The sequence below is a fragment of the Corvus hawaiiensis genome, chromosome 16 (assembly GCF_020740725.1).
Source record: "Corvus hawaiiensis isolate bCorHaw1 chromosome 16, bCorHaw1.pri.cur, whole genome shotgun sequence".
NCBI classification, from domain to species: Eukaryota; Metazoa; Chordata; class Aves; order Passeriformes; family Corvidae; genus Corvus; species Corvus hawaiiensis.
Window position 1 is genome coordinate 11,547,546 of NC_063228.1, and position 20,047 is coordinate 11,567,592.

Here is a 20,047-nt window from a genome sequence, read left to right on the forward strand (position 1 = left end):
GTTCAGCCTGGAGAAGAAGAGGCTCTGGGGAGACCTTAAAGCTCCTCCCAACACCTAAAGGGGCTCCAGGAGAGCTGGAGAGGGACTTTGGACAGGGACCCAGTGGTTGGAACTGGATGATATTTCACATCCTTTCCAACCCAAACTATTCCAGGGTCCTGCAACCCAGCAGAGGGCAGTGACTGTGATGCTGAAGCCCTCGAGTGCAGTGCAATGGTGAGTGCACTGCAGGAGAAAGGTACAGCTGTTTTCCAGATGTTTCAACTAACTGCTGGGGACAGCCCCAATCTCTCAGTGATCAGGCTACATACTTCTCTCTTCTTCTTCAATTCTGCAATGCAGAAGGTGTATCTGATGCACCTTCCAGTTTTTACTTTGCAGTTTTGATGATGCTTTTTTTCATGAGGTTTGTGCACAGGCTTTGTGCTAGAATATGTTTATCTTGAGCTGAAACTGCTGAGTGAACTGAACATGCAGTGCACGTAAATTTCATTTTGGGTGTCAAGCAATCTGGTTTTTCCTCTGGGTGTAGCATTTAAGAGAATATTTACTTCAGTGCCCACTGAAATGACTGAAGAAATTTTCCCCTGACTGCTGTGCTGAATAGATACTTGAATGTGTTAACAGCTGCACTCCATTTCTGTTAGATCATGTATTTCTGGAGGCCCTCGGCACACTGCAGTTCAGGACTGTGACTCAGGAGCTGTGTCAGGCACTCTCTGGCATTGGGCAAGTCCCTTGTATGTTCTCCAGCAGCACAAAAGGCATCATTCACCTACCTCTGTTAAACACCAGAACAATTTTATCCGTGCGTCCTGTGTTAAAGATCGCACATTCACTCTTACTGAGCTCAGCTCTAATCTTAGTCCCAAAGTACCAATTCTTTTATGAAAAAATACTGGCAGGGAGCTTCTGAGAGCTGACAATCTTTGGAGATGGGGAGCATTTTAGTGCCATGCTGTGAATGGAGAACTGAGCCAGAAAACTTGTCCAAGGTCACATGAAACCAGAGTTTCTGAATCCTGGGCTAAGGCCTTACATGTGAAATCTTGCTCATTATCAGAATGAAATAAGGCTCAAAATCCTGAATGGACTGAGCAGTAGAAATTCTGTGACTAGCCAGTATAATTTTGTAATTCTTCGTTGTTCCCACATTGGTTTTCAGGTATTTTCCATGTTGCCTTATGTTGGGACCATGTAATTGAGTCATTTTACAAGTTAAAGCATACCAAATCAGCTCAATAAAAAGTGTAACAAAAAAATCCTTTGTAGTCAAAATTCCATGTGCTTAAGTGAATTATGTAAAATGTAATTCTCTGTTTTGGTGCTGGTGAAACTATTTATAATGCAATTTGTATGATGTTACTCAGACATTACTGTAAGCTGTAACAGTAAAATATCATCTGAGTTATTTTTTGAATCTTTATTACAGATGTTATTTTAAAGTGGTTTTGAATGTAGTAAAATTAAATAAAATGACTTCTCAGAGTGGTATTTACCAAGACATGAAAGGACTAAAATATTTATTTTTTATTTAACTTTTTCTGCACATTTATTCTACTGTTTTTATGATGCTTTTGAAGTGCCTGTGTCACATGTGGTAGGTATTTAAAAGATACTTACCCAGCTACAATATAAAATACTCAAGTGATCAAATCTAATTAGAAAGCCAATGAATCTATTATTGAATTAGAGCAATTCTCATTTCCATGGCTCTCCTAAATTTCTCATTCTGGCTTCCTGTAATATCTGGCACAATGGTAATAAAGATCATCTTCTGCTCCTGAACGTTTGCATAACCCCTGAATTTATCTGAAATTCCTTCTGAATACAAAGAACAAAAGATGGTTTGGAGTAGTCAAGTTAGCATTGAACATTTTGAAACACTATACTAGGAAGAGAAAACATCCAAGAAAGGACTTTATGTAATTTGAGACAAATGACTGTATCAGCTTCTTCCTCTTACTGAAATTAATGTTTATTTAATACCATATTCTTTGCTGTGTTTTCCCCCAAATACTTTACTGAGATGAGGACACTGAGTGTTCCCATTACTTTCTGGTGAATTGTAAACTCATCGGTAATTGATCACATTGAAAGTGAAGAAAAACAGATGCACAGAGCAGAGCAGCACTGTCTGAAGGGCAGAGTGCACACAGCTCCTGCCCAGCACCAGGCACTTCGTTAAGGGCTTGCTTGAGGGGTGGCACAGAAGGAGAGGGGAGCTCAAAAGAATCCTTGAGCGTGAAAAACGTGCAGATGTCCAAGACATTTAGAGGCCATGCTGGTGGATGCCATGTAGACAGCAAACCACGAGGATTCTGTGCTGTCCCTGAGCTGGCTCCTGCAGAGCAGTCTGTGTGTCCCCACCTCTGATGGCCAGGATGGCATCACTGGTTTGGACACAGCTTCAGTTAAAGGAGCCCCCTGCATCTGTTATCACTGATCCACAGCCAGTAGGCCTGTGTGGGTGCCAGGTGCCCGTCAAGGTTGCTCTATCACACCCTCCTCAACTCGACAGGGGACAGAAAATCTGCTAGGTTTGGGTCAAGATAAGGGCAGGGAGAGGTCACTCACCAGGTACTGTCACGAGCAAAACAGACTCAACTTGCAGAAATTAGTTTAATCTATTAACAATCAGAGCAGGAGAATGAGAAACAAACCCAAATCTTGAAGACACCTTCCCCTCACCCCTCCCTTCTTTCCAGGCTGAACTTTACTCCTCAGTTCTCTACCTTCTGCCCCCTGAATGGCACAGGGGGACAAAGAATGGGGGTGCAGTCTGGTCATCACACATTGCTTGTGAAGCATCTTCCTCCTCACAGAGTGGACTCCTCACACTTTCCCCCTACTCCAGCATGGGGTCCCTCCCAAAGGACACAGTCGTCCATGAACTTCTCCCATGTGAGTTCTTCCCATGGGCTGCAGCTCTTTCACAAACTGCTCCAGCGTGGGGCCCTTCCAGAGGCTGCCCTCCTTTAGGAACAGGCTGCTCCAGCGTGGGTTCCCTGCTGGGTCACAAATCCTGCCAGGAGCCTGCTCCAGCATGGGCTTCCCACAGGGTCACAGCCTCCTTCAGGCATCCACCTGCTCCAGTGTGGGGCTCGCCACCAGCTGCAGGGGAATCTCTGCTGCTCTGTTGACCTGCATGGCCTGCCCCTCCTTCTGCCCTGCCTGGGCTCTGCAGAGCTGTTCCTCTCACAGCTCTCACTCCTCTCTCAGGCTGCGATTTCTCCTTGCACCGTAGCTCTTCCCCAGTCCTAAATCTGCTGTCCCAGAGGTGCTGCCCTCGCCCTGCTGGGCTCAGACTTGGCCAGTGGTGGGTCCATCCTGGAGCTGCTGGCCTCGGCTCTGCTGGACATGGGGGAGCTGCTGCCAGATTCTCACAGAAACCACCCCTGCAGCCCCCCTGCCACCAAAACCTTGCCACGCTAAGCCAATACAACTTGATTGACTCTGTGCAGACACAGGCGGTTCATAGTTTCTGCCTTCCAAATGGAGAAGCATTCCAGGTTGGAGATCAAACAATTTTATCACTTGTTTGCATTGTTTTGCAAATGAAATTCTATGGTCTTGACTGTTTAAAACAGAAAAACAAAATCTGAAGAAATATGAGCCTGCTTCATAAATGAAAGTGTCCTTTTCTCTCATTCCTTTTGTAAATTCCTTGCAGCAAAGCAGTGCCTAGTTAGTCAAGATGTATCAATAAAAAACCCCATGTCCAGCCTCCTAGCTGTCATTTCCATATTAACAGACTTACTTGCCCCATCTCGGGATGAAAAAGGTTACAATAAATCCTCTGGCTTTGTGTTAGAATCAAACTGTCCCCAGAGTTGATATAAGCATGCTCAGGAAAGATTCCCTGGTGCTTCTAAGTGGGCACAGCCCTTTGCCCAGCAATGGTGAGCTCACAGGAATTTGGTGAGGTGTTCTTAAGGGCCAGGTGAAACTACTTTGAAGGCCAGGTTCTGCCCAGAGTTTTAGCTATCCCTGGTATAGGTTACAGGTCTTTAATTACTGGATTGCATTCTAGTTAAATTACAAAAATTATGTCTTTTTACTGTTACTAAAGCATTATAGTGCTGTTTTACTGCAGTGGCTTTCTCTGCTTTATGCATCGGCTTTAACCCTAATGAGGCCCTCAAACTTTTCCCCTCCTTTTTTGCCAGTGTTTTCAGCAGCTCAGCAGTTTACCCTGCGGGCTCACAGCCCACTTTGGCGTTTGTCTGGGCACTAATCCCTGTGAATGCTCTCAGCTGAGAGACTTTTCCCTGCGGAGAGCTCTGCACACAAACAGCGGTCTGTGCTGACATCTCATGGCTGCGCTGAGAACTTGGCTCTGTTTGGGAAGAATTCGTTCATTTTTGTGCATGCAACACTTGCAGGACGGCCAGACAGGCCCAGGCACCATGGCTTTGTGGAAGGCAATTGGGCTTCATGATCTTCATGATTCCAACCTAAACGATTCTGTGATTCTGTACTAATTTTTGTATGGCTTGAAGAGCAGAGGAGACTCATTCTCACTATGCCTTGCTCCTGTATTTTAAAGCCCAGATTGTCTCATCTACTAACTGCTGAATCCCAGTCAGCAACATGTCTGAGCTGCTGGCCATATGGAGCTAAAATGTCAGGTGTTGGAAAATGTGCTTTTAAACATAATTTTTTAAAAACAAAATAAACACAAAACGTTCTTAAAGGTTTTTATGCTTCTGTTCTTAGGCAATACAGCCATTTCAATGATGGTTGTGTTTTGATTTAGATCAACCAAAACAGGTTTTTGATTACATTTGTGGCATAAATGTTGTAATTATTAAGCTGGAGCTAATCAAATTGAATATCTGAGGATGCAAACAATAAGGAAAAATAAATCGCTTTATATCATGGCTGATTTCCATGATATGACAGACTGTCTAAGAATTGAACCTGACTTCAGGATTGATCCAGACAATCTAAGAGAATTTCTGGAGGAAATAACATGCTACATTTTATTGTGCTTTTAATTTTTACCCTCTCTCAATAATTTTTTTTCGAAGAAGGTCAGGAAGTTGTGCTCCCAGTATCAGCTGAGCAACACCCCAACATTGCTGAATTTTGAAACCATGCAACAACTGTCAAAGCAGGAGAGACCAAATCTAACCTCTCACATTTATCAGATTCGGTCTTCCTTTCCTAGGAACTGTGGCAGCATTATCCACTCGAGAGCTATGAATATATCTCTGCACGGACTCTTCAGACACAGCTGCAATTCTCCCAAGCCAAATGACAAGGGTAGAGCATCTCCTGTAAAAAAATCTTAGCTGTGGTGCAGGATTGACTTGCTAGAGTTATATGCTGGGTGAGCAGTATTTGGGGATAATTCCTTCATCCCTGGACTGTAGTTCCCAAGCAGATGAACAGCAGTTGGTTAAGAATCTGCAGGTGTTATAGGGAAAAAGGGAAGCAATGCCACACCCCACTGTAACTGCAGTGGCATTGATGGACTGAAATCTCTTGTTTGGTGTGACCAAGTTTCTCAGCCTACTGGCTAAGGAAACCCATCCTTGTGATCTTACAGGAACCTTTCAGGTTCCATCAACATTGAGGACAAGGCACTAAAGTTAGTACTTGTAAAACTGCCAGAAAGAAAGGGATATGGGACTGTAAGAAGGCAAGTTTTCATCAGTTAATGAGTTACTGCTTATCAGCCAAGCTGTCACAATCGAATGTATTTATACTCCCAAGTCACCTCCCATCACTCTTGGATATTAACATGCATTTATTCAGCACAGCATCTCTCCAGCCTGGTCCTGTTCACACAATGACTTGAGCTATTGGGTTTAAAATTTCATTTGGAGCAGGCCAGAGCTGATGAACAGTGAAGAATTAAAAAGTAGCGCTTTAGTCCTGGTGGTAATCTGCTTGTATTCCTCATTTCAAAGGTAGCTGAAAGACACCTTGGTTGGGGTTGGAGGGATGGGAGGCAGTTCCCTGAGGAGCTTTTGGCTCATAATTTTACCAGTTTCATTTTTTCCAAGCACAAAGCAAACGTGGAAGGCTGGGATCCTTTCAGTGTAATGCTCTCTAGGTGTTGAAAGGACTCTGTGTGCCAATAGCTGAAGAGCATTTGCTAATGGTTTATGCTTCTGGACAACATATTTCTCCGTCCAATCTGGCCTTCTCAAATATTTATAAGCTAATGTTCTATGTACTGCCTGTAGCATACAGAGAGGCTGAACTGAATTCCACTTTGGAGGAGTCTCTATTTCCACAGCCTTTTGGAACTGACTGCATCAGTGCTATGAAAATCCTTTGGCATCATAAACCTTTTATTGCCACAGTTCCCACTTGACTAGTATTATATGGTAAAGCACTTAATTATGCAAAAAAACCCTACCAAAAAGCCAAACAAAAACTCCCACCATAAAAAAGGATTTTATAACTGTCAAGCAACATCCACAGACAGAACTTTTTAGGACTTGCAATAACAAATCTATTGAGTTGTCTGCCTGTTTTTATGAAAAGTACCTTGAGGCACGGCAACAGCGGTAGCCAGCAATCTTGGCAGCTGTATCTCCTTCTTATCTGTGGCAAAATTCATGGGTGACAAGACCTTTATTTGGTCCAAGGCCCTTCTGACAAAATGGAGGTCTACGTAAGTAGCTGAGAAGCCCAGGCCTGTTTCCTTCAGTGGTCAGACACATAAGAGACCTATTTGATACAGTGTGCAGAGAAAAAGTGTAAATATTTCTTTCTCAGAACTCAAGAATAATGCAATATTTAATGAAAACAAAAGAAGGAAGAAATGGGTGCTTTCTCAGCCAATGGAAATCACGACATTCTCAGCCTTGTCTTTTTTATTCAGACTCAGATACTCATTGTTTAATCTCCTACTAGAATGTATGCAAACACCCAAGTGACAGCACTCACTGCCGTGAGTTTCCTTTTGCTGAACAGGTGGCAGCTCTTTCCTTCAGTCATTGAGCCCCTGCCCACATGCATCACCCAGACCCACTGGTGTCACTTTGAGGTACCCAGCACCTCGTGGCAGGGAGGGTTTGGTGCAGCTGTACCTGGCTGTCCCGAGGCATCACTGAAATAACAGCTGCAAACAGCTGGAGAGGGAACACCATCGCTGTGACCATGTCCTGGGAGAACTGCTCTGCCTGACTGTTGTGCCTTGCCATGGATGAACCTGTAAGTGGAAGGTGCTGTTACTGATCCAGCTGATCCACACCTTTGCTGGCTGGGCTGGCTAACAAAAAGGGACAGTGCAGCGTCTTTAGTGTCCTACTTCAGTGACTGTTTGCTTGTCACATTAGTGTGCAGAGACACAGGACTGTAACTCTGTGCAGGGAGCTCTGCTGTGCTGGCTTCCCTGAAAACTGGATTTTTTATTCCCCCTCAGGGGTCTCTGTGTGAGTAGGCAGGAGCATCAGCAAGATAAATGAGAACAAAATCCACTTCCCATACAGCTATCCAGAAAGAAAACCACTCTCCTGCTTCCAAGCCCCTCCTGGACACAGATGTGTCCTTCAGAATCTGTCTTGGGCTCACTTTCCTGTTTTCTTGTTCACAAGAAAGTCCCTTTACTCCTCCTTGGCAATGATAGCAGTGCATGGGGACCCTTCATCACCATAACAACTGGGCTATCTGTCTTACAATTCAAACTGCCCTCTCTAACTTCAAGGGCCTCTTCCTACTCACCATCTAGAGCTCATCAATCCTTCCCTGAGCAAATCTACATTCTTTACTGGAGTAGTAACTCCCACACCCACTCCTTCTAAAGCTGCCTCGGCCTTTTTATCTCCAACAGCCTGATGAACAGTTTAGTCACCCATTTGGGAGGAGATTGAACTGGTTACAGGTGAGCCTTAGTCTTTTCAAAGACCAGCTCACCCTGTGATTAACCCTGTTTTCTAGGGTTTGCCTGGGGGAGCGGTGCCTCAAGGAGTCCAGAAAATAATCCCACAGAGAGCAAAGCCCTCACATAGTAAATACCCTTGTAACTGCAGAATCTAGCTGACATGGCAGGTATTAAAACACTAAAGACTCTTAGAAAGCATCATGTCTCTCCAAAATGACAAGTGCAACCCCAAAATCTTACTTAGCTACCATCTTTTTGACACAGGACTAACAGAATCTGTTTCTATACTTCACCACCTCTAATGGCAGTGTTCCTACCCAACAGCCTCAAGCTGAATAACTGACTTTAATAACCCCTCCATAGCTCATTTAGAGACTGAATAATTTTCATCAGATTTTCTTTCATTCTATGAGAGAGAGACTCCAGCCTGCACTGTCAGCTGCAGCCCATACATACACTGCAAGTCAATACAAATATTTTCTACTAATTTGGAAATTAGGTTAAAACGTGATTACCCTCTAAATAGCACTGTTACATGAGAGAGAAGCATACAGTATAAATTAGTGCTTGAAATGGGGTTTGCAACACACATAATCATAACTTGGCATTTCACCAAACTCATTTGTGAACTGTTATCACGACGTGGGGAACCCAGCTTACTGGTGGCTGTTATGTGTGAATGTAATTTTCTGCAGAGGAGCAGCCCCAGTGATAAATATCAGCTCTCCCAGCCCTGCTGTGCTTTGCCTGAGCAGCCACTGCACGTCACTGTTGTTCCACACAAAAGAGCCCAAGGAGGCTCGCTCCTGGGAGCAGGGAGCAGGGCTGGGAGAGTCTATTTGCCTTTTCAGTCAAGGGAAGAGAATGCACACCAAGGGGTGAAGCCAAGGGGGATTTTTTTCCCCCAGACTGAAGGGAGGCCATCCACACACGTTGCTCTTTCTCTTTTTCATTGGCCTGTGCAGAAAAACTTGATCCATCTTTTTTCCTAAAGGTATAAAAAGAGAGTGGTCATTAGCCAGGGATCACAGATCCTGTGGGAATTGCCAGCTCTCCACAGGCCCCATGACAAATGTGACAGGCCACTGAACCTCTTGATGCCCAAGTCCTGCAGCAATGCCACCATGCCCTGCCTCATGGTGTTACTCTGGGGGCTGAGACCAAAGGCACGAGGTGCTCAGATATAACTGCAAGAGCAACATCATGTTCTTCTTAGATTTGGAGCATTTCTTCCTTTTGGGAAAAGGGGAGATTTTTGAGTGTTATGTTGTGATTTTAGAAATAAAGAGCTTGAAATTTTGGCATAACTGTAGAACCAGGGGGCTGAAAGGTGTTTTCCTAGAAGCACAACACTCCAGGAAAGCTTTGTCAACAGCTATGTCAGGTCACAGAAGCTACGTAGGACTGAGAACCTCCTTCCAGTACCTGCCACTAAAAGTACAGACATATTTCCAGTTCTTCATGACTTTTTCCCAAGTTTTCAGCAATTCCCACATTGTCTGAATGCAATGGGGAAGCTTAATTCCTTTTTCAGCCAAGTTTCATACAAAACAACAGAAATGATACTGCCAGCAAATAAAATTCCATTAGAGGGTAGAAAAGAAGATGCTGAAGGATAAAACAAAAAGTAAAACAAAACCATGAGAAGATGTCAAGTGGAATTAACAGTAGAAGGTATATATAAACTTAACAGAAAATTGTTTATCAAGTACAGACCTTTTGTAGCACTCAACACACTAAAAACAATAGTTCCCCATCCATGAGTCTTCATACTGGGCTTCCAACCCACTAGTGACTGCTGCACTTGCCAGATCCTCCTGCTGCAGCCTGACTGGACTGCTGCTGGCAGGGAAATTCATCACCTGGCTGGCAGTCCATGGACCTGGGATCATAAGGACAAAGCCACACTTCATCTGCAGGCGACACCGAGGTGCTGTGCGTACATTCTCGAGCCAGGTTTACTCATCTAACTCCAGTTCCAGCCACCCAGCTGAGGGACACATTTCAGTGCGGAGTAGCTGTGTTCCTACCAGGCTTGTGTGGTGCAGGATGACTCCCATGCCACTGCATTTTTCCTGATATTGCTGCCCTGATTTGTGATGATTACAAGTTATTTCACAGATGCTTTCCCGCATCTCCAGTCCGCAGAGGAGATAAAATCTGAGAAAAGCATTCTGCTTTCCCTCCCTAGGACCCCACTAAAGGTAGCAGGACTCAGATGCCAACTTTGTAATGTTGAGCCCTGGCAATTCCCACCCTGGGAATGCCTGCACTGACACAGAAATTCCTGCACCTCTCTGGCTGTATGAAGAAGCTCAGCCTGAATGCTGCTGTAGACCCTGTGTCACAGAAATGAAGAAAATTCCAAAAAGAAATTATTCTGCAATCTCCAGACATAATCCTTTGAGAAGCCTAAAATCTGACAAGAATTTCTCATGCAGCACAAGAACAAGGAGTTTTATTTCTGAGGTTACAAAACCAATGTTTATTTCATAAGCCCAGATCCACAAACATGAGAGGAGATCATACTGCCAGAGGGAAGGAAACCCTTTCCTGAAGCAAATGGCTGGGCTCTAACACTGCATCCTACTGAGACAGGGATGATCTATGAAAGAGAAAACACACACGGCTAGGCAATCAAAACGGTTGCCTCAAGATTGCAGAGCTGAGTGAAGGAGTGAAAGGGGACAGAAGCGAATCAAAGTCTAGAACTGAAGGCAGAGGATTGAAAATGTCCATCCTTCTTCAGGCATTGTGAGAAAATAGCTTTCTCTTTGCCTGCAACTTTTGTTCTGATGTGGTGTGCTCCTCCTGTGCTGCCGAGGGAGCTGTCATCTCAGCTGTCCTGCTGTCCCCCTCACGGCAGCAGCACTGGCCAGCGTCAGCCCTGTGCTGCACTGCCCCGAGTACTCTTGACTTGCAGCTGTTTTCTTCCCCACAAATAACAGATGAAAGAAATCTGACTAAAACCACTGGCCAGATTCTCCTCTCAAGCAAAAGCCTTGGCAGAGAAATTGGGCCTTGGGGAGCCACAGATGCTGCATAGTAAAGTCGTGGTGGCCTCTGGCTCCTGAGCCTGACTGACTGCAAGTCCATTCTGGGCTAGGGAAGGCCTGTGCTTTGCCTTGTCCATTGGCTGAGCTGAGAATTAGCATTTAAATCCGAAATGCCTGATTTTATGGGACAAGAATCTCAGCAGAGGCTTTGCTGGTGAAGTTTTTAGCAAAGCAGCGCTGAACAGCTTCAAGTTCTCTGTGTGACTAACAACCTACCGGATGGCTGGAGCCAGAGAAGCCAAGTCTGGCCCTTACCTGACACCATAAATTGTTGTTGTCTGTATAATTGCAAGATTTGTTTTTGTTTTGTTTGCAATACGAGCCCAAATGGAGGCTTGAGGGTCTCTTTGCAGACCCAGTTACCTAAAGCTCTTCAGAATGCATGCCTGTAGGTCCAGCTTTATATTATTTAGAGCTTTTTCTTGTTGTTTTTTTCTTGTTTATGTTTAATGTGTTTGCTGTCTTGATGGCTCTGTCAATGTACATTCTGTGCTGAAAAAGTTAAGCGTCAATATAGATTTTAAAAAAAGGGCAGGGGGTAGGGGTGCCAAAAATACCCATCCAGAATTTGGAAATGGAAGGCAAATTGTAGGTTTGTCAATAGTGTGTTTGGGAGCATTTTAAGTAGTGAATCACTTGATGCTAGCTATTGTAAATATTGGTTTAAAGGTGCTATGAAATTGATGGTGCACAGTTAAACCTTCCTCTAAATACTGATCTATTTATGCTGCCTCACTTAGCATCAGATCCAAAGACCACTGAGGGTAACAGGATCCTTTACAAAGTTGTTCACAAGCACAGTGTAGTTTCAGCAAATTCACATAATCCTGGGGTGGGAGCATTTTCTTACAGTTTTTGTTAAATTAGGCAAACTGATCTCCAGAATGTGCCTTTTTTTTTTTAATGTGACAGCAGGGAAAATGGTTTAGAGAGACATTCAAAGAAGGGTATCACTCTCTATCTTAGCTTTTCCTGTTGTAAGGCTAGACCCTGAAAATAGTATTCAATTCCCAGCACAAATCATAGCGTGGGACTGAGGTCTGAATCCTGAGCAGACTTGGGCTTAATATTATTCTGAATAGCAGTTGGGTGAAATTTGCTGTGTCTGCAGAGTCCTTCATTGAATGCTGGATCTGATCAGAGTAAAACATTTGAGTTGTGATGCCAAAACTGTGAACCTGAAAAATGATTAATGTAACTTCTAGCCAGTCCAAGCTCCACTCTGCAAACTTTGAAGGAATTCTTTATCTCACTGACCCTAGTCTCTACAAAATCTTATTTTATCTTCTCAGGGGCATGTAACTGTCCCACTATCTGTGCAGTAGATTAAGTCCTAATTTAGAAGTAATGAATTATTATTGATGCCTTGATTTCACAAAAAGGCTTAACATCATCAGCACAGCCATATTTGCCAAATATTTAATGTATTGGATGTATATAGAAGAGTCTGGCCAGCACTGTCCTAACACTGGCTTCTGGACTTCATTTTGTTTCCATGGAGATACCTAAATGGAAGAAAAGTTTTAATGTGAGGTGAGCACCTGAAAACCTGAAGAATAAATGGGAATTCAGGCTCTGCAAAGGTAAATCAGAGTTTTGCTGTTGTTGGCCTGAATGGAACTGGCATATGTAGGCTTGGAGGTCTTTGAATGAAAATCCATTTCTTAGTCTTGCAAAGTCAGGTACTTTATTCAGCCCAACCCTTACGACACCATGGTCCTTGCCTGGAGTGTGAGTATACCTGAACTCCACATGGAGAAAGGAATTAATGAGGAAGAAAATCCAGCAGGAGGGTTATTCATGCTCACTTGCTTCTGGTGTAGCTGTCTTTTGTAGCACATCTGCATTTTCGCCCTTGACTCCCCACTTTTCCCCCATCCTTTTCCCAGGGAACAAAGTGAAAGAATTCTGCTGTGGGCAAGTCTGGAACCTGTCTGGTTCTTCACCTGTGGTTTCCATCACAGAGAAAGCCGTGATTAAGGGTGACAGGGCCCTTAGGAGCCTGGGAGGTGAGATGGCAGCTGGAGAAGGAAATGACAGGGCTCTGGAATTATCTGCTCCCCTGGAACAGGTGCCAGCACTCGCGGAGAAGGCAACGCCTGGAAGTTTCAGTGCTCCAGGCAGCACTGAGAGGGGAAGATGTGTTTGCAAAAGGGCATCTTCACTCAGTTATGGAGTGCATGTGTTGTGCTAAATGTCCCTAAATCCCTGTGGTAATGCAGCCGTCTGTAACAATAAATAACAAATAACTACTGCCTCCTCTGGGACCACAGCTATCATGCTTCCAAACAAGAGTCATCCTCCTCTGTGCTGAGGTGCAAGAGACCACACATCTACTGTAAGTTCTGGGGGAAAACACTGAAACAAGCATAATTTAACCTGAAATCTTAGATTGCTTCTGTTTACACAGCTTTACATAAAAGCAGTAATAGCACCTTTAAAATCCCCAGCAGCCTGCTCCTCCCAGCTATTCCATGTTTAAAAACACCTGATAGGTAACAAGTGCTGATGTGTTAGGACTGAAAAATGTTATTTTTTTTCTGTCCTTCCACTCTACTTCTTGCCCCCTTGTTTCCAGGGACATTCTCATTTAAAATTTCCCCCGAGTAAAGATACAATTGAAAATCCCTCACTGTACCATTTTTGTGGTTGGTAGGAGTATTAGAAAGTGAGTAGATCAGCTGAGAAGTGGGGAATCTAGCAGATTATGTACATACATTATGCTTTAAAAATGAGTAGCAGCTCGCCTTCTTTGTTTTAAAATGTTCATGCATATTTCTGGAAAAAAGGATAGCAGAACATCTAATAATAGGAAAGGGTTTTATAAGCCAAGACACTCGGTGTCTGTAAAGAATTTTACAAACATGAGCATAACTATTCTTGATGACTCATCTGTAAGTAGCTATCATTATTTCTTGTCTTCAGATGGGGGAAGTGGCATGCAGAGAGACCAAGAAACTCAAATAAGCGGCATGTGCTAAGACAAAAAAAAGACGAGTAAATGATCTTGTTACCTCAGTTCACTGCCTGAAATTATTGGAATAATAACACACCCAAAAAAGCCAGGATCATGTTTCACACTGAAATACACAGAACAAGAATGCTCCAAGGAAAATAGAAGTAGTTTAATTCAGAGGCTGTAAAGAATACTGAAGTTTTTTGAGATGATCACAATTCTCAGACCAGGCTCAGCTGTAACAAAATATTTAGCAATCCTCCAAAAGCTAGCAAACATTCTTCTCCACTGCAATGCCCATGCCCAGTTATGTGACAGTTTCTCTCACATGTAAACCAATATTTCTCTCCTAGATCTAGGAACAGAATTCAGCAATGTCGATGCTGTGGACTCCTTGCTGTTTTCCAAATAGGAGTTAAGCCCACAAAGGAGAACATACTGATTTCCATGGTTTTGAAGCAGTCTTTTAGAAAGAGAAAATCTGTTAGATTAATTCTTGCATTACTGACCACTGAACTATTGCACAGAGAGAAAGCTATCACCCAGTTAAAAGCTGAAGTTTGCAATGAGTTTGGTGAAGGACAAAACTGGTCTCACAAGAAGCTGGTAAATCCTCCTGAGGCCTGAAAACCTCAGATTAAGCTATTTATCTGTATCCTTCTTCTCAATAAAAATGATTTTGCTCTTGGAGTTCTGAGCTCTAGAATCTCATCCTACATATCAGTCCTAGGTCACAAACTGCATTGATATAATTTAATAATATCAATATAATTGATATAATATATGCAATGCTTACAAATGTATAATTAGGATTTAGCAGCTCCTCAAGGGAAAAGCCAAGGCCTACTTTGTATATTTTCCTCTTCCTCAATTAGAGAAGTGAAAAATTGTTTTCTTCTGGCTAGAGGTCTAAGCATGCCCACTGTCGTGTTCATCTCAGACAGCCATATAACCCATAGTGAAACCTTAAAAAGGGTGTCCTTTCCACTAACTGCCTCCAGGATGGGATTTCCCTAATCATGCCTTCACCTTTTATGAAAGCGCTTTTGTCAGAGTTTGTATGGAATCACTGAGCTTTTGCTTCCCCATCACACTTGCTGCACTGCCATGGCTTCATCTGGGGTCTGTTTCTAATTTCGGTTTTGAACTCTTCATGTTCTGTCAAGTGATTTTGCTCCACTGTTAGAAAACAAGCAGATGATGCTCGGCCCTGCAGAAATGCTGGTGCTGCTCTAACCCCAGCCAAGCCTGCTGGTCCATGCTGTTTACTGGAGAATGATGCTTCTGTTAGTCAAGTGCCTTCCAAGTGCTGGCATTAATCTCGTCCTTTTCAGAGCTACTGACTAGCAGCCTTTGTTCATTTTCTGGGCTCAGCACTGCTCTGTAACTTTCCAACATCTGGTTACATTTCTCCAGCCTGACACTGCTGTTTAACCCAGCTGCTTGCACTTCATTGAGCTGGAACTGAGCTGGTCACTGGCTTATTAACACAGCTGAAAATACGGCATTGGAATGGCTGAGAGGCTTCTTCATCAGTACATGTGTGCTGGGAATCTTCAGATTTCCTCCCAGGTCCCTATAGCTCAGGAAAGGCTTTTGAGGAGGACTGTGCTTTCCTGTAAGATTCAGGGAGCAGCAGGCAGCAGAGAGGGGCCACAGACTACACCCAGAGGTTTTTTCTGACCACAGAGGCTGTCAGCTCTGTCTGAATCTTCTCAGGCTTTCTAAAACATCTCATTTACAAGGGGCGTGCTGAGAGGCTTCGCAGGAGCATTAGCACAGTCAGTTCCATTACAAGAACATGACATCTGCCTTTCCTTCCCATGTCCTCTTTGTCTTTCTGCTGATCACTCAAACTCTGCAGAATCACTTTCTATTTTCAGCTTTCCCCATTATTTTTGCACACACCTTCCACCTCCTGTCCTGTTCTCATCCCAGTTGCTTGCACTTTCTGTGGCATCTTTCCCCACTCCCTTTCACTGTTACACCTGTGTTTAATTGTTCTTATTCTTTCCTTATAAAATTCTAATTCTCTCTTTGCTTTGCGCTCGCTCTTCTTCACTTCTATTATAATTTATCAAGTTTTGAACTACACAGGTCTTAAGATGATTACAAAAGGGATTAAATTATATCCATATTATGATTAAACTTGGATGAAAACCGAATATGGGAATGTTTGAATGTAAATGACTCGACAGTTGCATTAAAGAGACCAGTTACATCTCAAAGCACTTTAATCAGTGCTACACTTTGGAAAGGGTGACCATGCCAAAAGATCTGGAGGTGCATGTGTGTGTCAGTACACATGCATGTGTGCAGATAGACACCCAGAAATAAACAGCTGACTGTTAAAGTGATGAGTTTAAGATATTTTTCAAAGGTTTCTGGCACACTGAAATATCCACATGGAACTATTCCCATCTGCGTGCTGGCTGGAAGCTGCACTGCTGCTATGTGGGCCTTTGAAAGCAAGAGGTCTGTTGTGTGCAAGAGAGGTGATTTTTTTTTTTTTTTCCTAGCTCTGCTTTGCTTTTCAGAGTTAATTCATTTAAAAATAGGCCAATTTACAATGTTTCAGAATACCACAGCCCGTTTTAGAATTGAAACAGGTTTGCTTTTCCAGTTAGCTGCAATTACTGGTAAAGGCAAGGCAGAATGCCTCAGAGAACAACCTCCTATAATTCTTCACAGGTGCCAAAACACGTGGTCAGATGCTAAAGTCATTGAAATAGGCACAAACATGAGTATTATCTAATGTCTTATTTTAATAGGTAAGAACTGTTTCTGTTCTTTAAAACGTGGTGACAACCGCTCATTTTCCTTTTATTGTTCAGTGAGCATTTGGTTTATTACAGCCTGCGGGGAGGATCTGTTACTGCGTTCACAGGGCTGGGCAGATGTGTGCAGTAGTGATCTTCTGAGGGGGTCAAGCCAGTATTTAACTTCTTATTTACTATTTTTTATCTCTCTTTTGCATATCTCTCAAAATCCCCAGTTTTTGATCCTCCAGAACCAAAGAGAAGCTTCCAATCTAGTTTCATAAAGCTTTCAAAACCTGGACCCAACAGCACTAGGATGAGATGTGGCCAGAAAGGACTTCATTAATTATGTACATGAGGAAAAATAAACTCCACCACTCCTTGTTTACTTTGGCCAGATGCTGGTTTCCAGAGTCATTGGCAGGGACATAATAGGTCTAGATTCTCACATATTTTCTCTCAAAGAGCTTTTCTAGATATTTCATGTTGATTTCCCCATATGCATAAGCAGTTGTACAGTTGACTTGCCTAATGTCTATATTAATTTTGGTACATTTTTAATTAGCAGATAGCTAATTAATGTGGTATAAGGTTATCTTGTTAAATGTTAATTGAATATGTAAACATTCTTAACAAATTAATATTCAGAGGAAAAATATGTAATATGCATTTGTTGCCTGTGTCATTCTGAATTAATTACATGACAACCAGATTTATCCCTTCCCAACTTGAGAACCCTCAATAAGTACTCTTTTAAGAACCAACTGATACTTAATTAATATGTACTGGCTGTCCTATTTAATTTAAATTAGTTCTTTCAACAAGTTACAGCGTTGCTGAAAGACACAGCACTGCCCCAGTGACACAGAGCATTTTCTGCTGGGAGCACACGAGGGTGCTGTGAGAAAAGGCTCGGTGCTGCCAGCCCCGCTCTCCCGACTGGGCACACAGCCTCCTCCTTTCTTCTTATCAAAACCAAAAACTACCCACACAGAAATCTTTATGAAAGTTGCATGTACTGTGCTGTACCTCATTCCGTGGGGCTTCATATTGCTCAGGGCTGTGCCACAGCTCCCCACCTGCACGGTGTTTATTACACGAGATGATGAGGTCAGGACCCCCTCCCCCGGTCAGGTGGGGAGCGAGGGCCACATTCCTTCACTTCCCCTTTGTGCTCCTCATAACCTGCACTGATGAGACACACGGAGATTTAGCTCCTTGTTTCAGTGCATTGATATTCCCAGCTACAGGAGAACAGCATGATTGAGTCCCCCAGGGGCTGAATTCTGGGATGGATGCATGGCAACAACGTTCACGTGTAATTTATTATGTGTATGAAACCCTGAACATCAGCAAAATGGTGGCAGAGTTTGCCTTTCCTTTCATCACACAATGAGGCTGCTAATGAACGTCTCTGCTGCTGCGGTTTAACACGTTCTGTGCCCAAGCAGTGGCCACAGGGACCTGACTGAGCAGCTTTTCTGCCTGCCCAGACACAGATCCCTTCTTCTGCACCTTCACTGCAAATGATTGTGGGTTTAATTTTGGGATGGTTGAATCTCCAGCGATCCCTGAGCATTTTATAAATAACAATGAATATCACCACACTCGGGGGATGGAAGTGTTGCAGGTGGGTTGGATGAAAGACAATGGTAAAGCCTCTTGCCCAAAGCTATAATGTGATACAACAGCAGCTCCCAAGAGCTCTGGCTCTCAGCTTCTCCCTGTAAACAGAAGATCACACTTCCTTTCTCAGGTAACTGCACTTACTGACCTCTTTCTGGACAGGTGATCTGTCATAATAAGAAAAATAAAACCCTTGGAATTCAGACTGGACCCCGTAAGTGAGGTCCTGGTCTGGCTCTCTGAGGGTAAAACAGAAGATCCCTTTTAGCCTTTTGTGGTATCAGAATGACAAATGGTGAAGATGAAAGGCTCTGATTTTCATAGGTGCTTAGACCCGGCTGCTGCTAGTAACTTTGGGAAGGGTTTTAAATCCTTAACCTTTCTAAAGCCACATGTGAAGGCGTGCCCAAGGTCACACAGGCAGCCTTTTGCAGTGCTGTGGCAGCAGTAAATTTGGCCAATTGTCTTGTCTCTCAGTTTGCTGCTGTTACTAAATTTTTCTTTAAGGAGTTTTGCCCCATTTGTTGCAGCTGAAAAAGCTGTTCTTACGGCTTGAAGCAGCTGAAAGAATCTGAATACATTGTATTGTAATCATTAAATACCAGTTTTCTACTGGATATAAGCAGAACACCTATTTTTAGTTAAAAAGCTGCTGTTAGGTTACACAATATCTTTTATGGCTGAAGTAATGCAGCAAGCTGGCACAAACCAAATGGTACTTGACTGTTTGCAAATTGAGCATCAACACGAACAGCAGGTGGTCACTCAGCTCGAGATTTTCGTGTTGTAACAATAGCTGCAGTAATAATGCTAAATAAATAGCATCCAGCAACCCATGTGCTTTATCACGGGGGGTTTGAATGCTGAAGGCCCACTTTCACGAGTTGCCTCAGACAATTATTGCTGCAGCTTTATTTTTATCATCACTTTCTCCATTTTTCTATTGTAGAAGGTTAGGGTTTGTATCCCTGTATCCCTGTAGTCAAGACCTTCAGATCAGATGGATGCTTTCCTGGAGCTCCAGGGTGCTTTTTTATTGTACCTGACTGCTGCACCTAGTTTTGTCTAGAGTATTGTAAACCCTAAAAGTAGGAATACATGACCCATTTTAAAACATATAGGAATTATAGCAAACATTTCTATGGCACATATGACAGCAGTATTCTTAGAGCATTTATCTCAGCTTCACTAAACATTAACTATCTACTTGGCTTCCCTATGTCCACCACTCTGGGCAGGAGAAGAACTGAATAGTCACTCAGTGTGGAGCATTTTATGACACTGTATCTGTGTAGGTACGTGAGAAGAATTCAGATTGCCATGGGACAGCCAGGAATTTTAAACTGGAAACCAGAAGTCAGGCTAAGAAAATTTATCGGTGTCCAGAAATGCCGAGAATTTGCAGATATCCACCACTATTGGCCTGCCTTCTTCTTCCTCTAGTTCTTATTTTCATCATCATCAACATCATTGTAATTATTATTATTACATACAGCCAAACTTCTGGTTTTTTTGCCCAGTAAAGAGCACTATTGACCACGAGGACTGCTGGTGGAAGAAGATGCTCGTCCATACAGAGATGGCCCAGCCTGTCCCCAAATCAATTTTCACAGCTCTCGCTGTTTGGCACTGAAAATGCTGCTGTATTTACTGTGAGGAGAGTTTGCCTCTTGTTCTGTGGTGAGGGTGATGCTGGTGCAGAATGAAAAGTTTGAGATAAACAGCACCTTGGATGTAGAAGGAATAAGAAAAAGCTGATAAAGGGAAATTCTAAGGCAGTCTTGTGGGTCTGGAAGAAGAAGGTGAA